The sequence below is a fragment of the Echinops telfairi genome, unplaced genomic scaffold (genome assembly GCF_000313985.2).
Source record: "Echinops telfairi isolate 266 unplaced genomic scaffold, ASM31398v2 ScPeMD7_3533;HRSCAF=4204_0, whole genome shotgun sequence".
Taxonomy (NCBI): Eukaryota; Metazoa; Chordata; class Mammalia; order Afrosoricida; family Tenrecidae; genus Echinops; species Echinops telfairi.
This window is the reverse complement of record NW_022107431.1, coordinates 93,642,222-93,644,503: the sequence shown is the minus strand read 5'-3', so window position 1 is coordinate 93,644,503 and position 2,282 is coordinate 93,642,222.

Sequence of the window (2,282 nt, the reverse complement as noted above, 5' to 3'; positions counted from 1 at the left end):
TGTCGGATGCTCAGAGACCTAGTCTCTCTTTCCTTCTATGATTGCTTTCCTCTGGATGGTGGATAATGTGTAGTTGAGAATCAGGAAGGATATAATATTAGGATCACACTCAAATTAATATATGAATATAATAATGATATAGTCAATGCAATTTCCTATGAGCCAAATTCTCAAAATGCCCACAGCTACTCCAAAGACTACCAGGTATGAAAGGACATGGGGTAAGTCAGACGGAGAGATGATAGATTTAACAAATTTTGTTTTACATGCTTTGTGTGTACGTGTGTTTTACCTTTTCAAATTTTATAGAAGTATATGTCCGAACAAATGAGAATCCTCCAAGATTCCACCTTCCTTTGCTTTGTAGAAAACCCACTCTACACAGACCAGTTAGATCACTCCGCATTCTGAGGAGGACAGAAGACGTCCTTCCTTCCTACACTTAAAGAAAGAGCTCTTGTATGTAGAACCATTTGGTAACCTAGATCATAAAAATGTGTAGTATGTGCCCACATATGAGGCCATCTCTGTGGCAGGAATCATGATATTGGGAGATTTGATAGCTCAAGGAACAGAGAAGGAACTAGCTTTGGCTTCTATCCTGCCCCTTCCCTCAATCCTGCCCAAGGCACTCATTCTAAAGAAGGGATGAAGATTATGATTAAGAAATTTTGGAATAGAGTTCAATAATCCTAATAGTCTGCACATTTGACTCCTAAACCTTATGCTCTTACCAAGTAGCTCTGTGGACTTAAGCAAATTCGTCTCAGTAGGCCTGAGTTATCTCATTGTTTTCGCTACAGAATTGTGAAGCTGAGATAGTGCATGTATACTATCTATGGTTTGGGAAATGATTACAATCTTGTAGGCATCATTATTTTGTGTTGCAAATAGTTACAATAAGAAAGGCTTCCAATTGGAACTATCCGGGGACTTCAGACATAGAATCAAGCTCTGGGAACTCGCCACAGCCACTTTCACTTTCAGCTTTTCCAGCAACACAGGGAAAGTGACCGTGGCACCATGACACCCACGCGTCTCTGTACACAAAGTTTGTCGATAAACCTGAGGCTGTTAGGTGGCAAAAACACTCCATGTCTGGCTCTGGTTTTACTGCGGATGTCTACTCTAAATCTAAAATGGCATGAACCTTAGAAATGGTTGCAAATAAATAAATAAATAAATGGTTGCAAGGCTCCCTGGTATCTAGTATCTAGGAAGTAGGAGGGGCTCTGTAATCCTCCATTGAGCTAAAATGGTCAGACCTGGGAGGCTCTGGGCACTCCACTCAGGCAAGTATAGGCTCTGAGACGCCTGAGACATCAGGTGACTTGAAGCAGCATAGCACGGTCATTTCTGGAGCCCCTGGGTTAAGTACAGATAGTTAAATAGTCGTTGGCGGTTTGAACTGATTCAGAAATGCCTCAGAAGAAACTTCCAGAAGGTCACACCACCAAAGCCCCAGGCAGTGCAGTTTTATTCTGAACCCTGTAGTCTCCTGGTGAGCTGAAATCCCCTGATTCAGAATCTTGAGTACAACTTTTTTCAGGATTGTTTTCAGTGTTTGGCTTTAAAATCAGATTGCTCTATGCCTAAAGTCCAGCTTTAGCACTACAGTCTTTAGAAATCTGGATAACTGATATACATTCTCTGTGCCTCCCTTTTCTCACCTCTGAAGTAAGGATAATAAAGTATTTACCTCATAGGGCTACGTGAATATTACAATGCATAGTAAATGTGAGAAGGCACTCTAAAAGATTTGCCAAAGTTAATAGGAACAGAGGCAAATATTGTTCTATACAAAGTAGTGATTACCTTTAGGTAGATACTGAGATAACAGACACACGGACTGAATAGGTATGGGAGCAAGTATATCCATGAAAATATTTAGAAGTTTAAGAATACTTATCTTTGTTATAAATATATTCATGAATGTGGAGAAGTCATACAAGGAGCAAAATTGTGGAAACTTCTTAGATATAACCAGACACCTAGAGGGAATGAACCATGAGGTCTGGGGTTTCAGGACCATCGTCTCAGCAGAAACCAGTTGGCATAGCACCGTTCATAAAGACAATGTTCTATATTCGACTTGAGTGAGTAGCCACTGGGGTCTTAAAAGTTCAGGAGAAACTATCTAAAGGTGCAACTATTTGCATCTCCCTGTACAGAAGAGAGAAGAAAACGGAAAGGCACAGGAAAGCCATGCGCCCACTGGCCGAACACAGCGCACAAACATCAGTCCCCAAACTCCGAGCTGAGAAACTGTGCAGCGCTCAGCT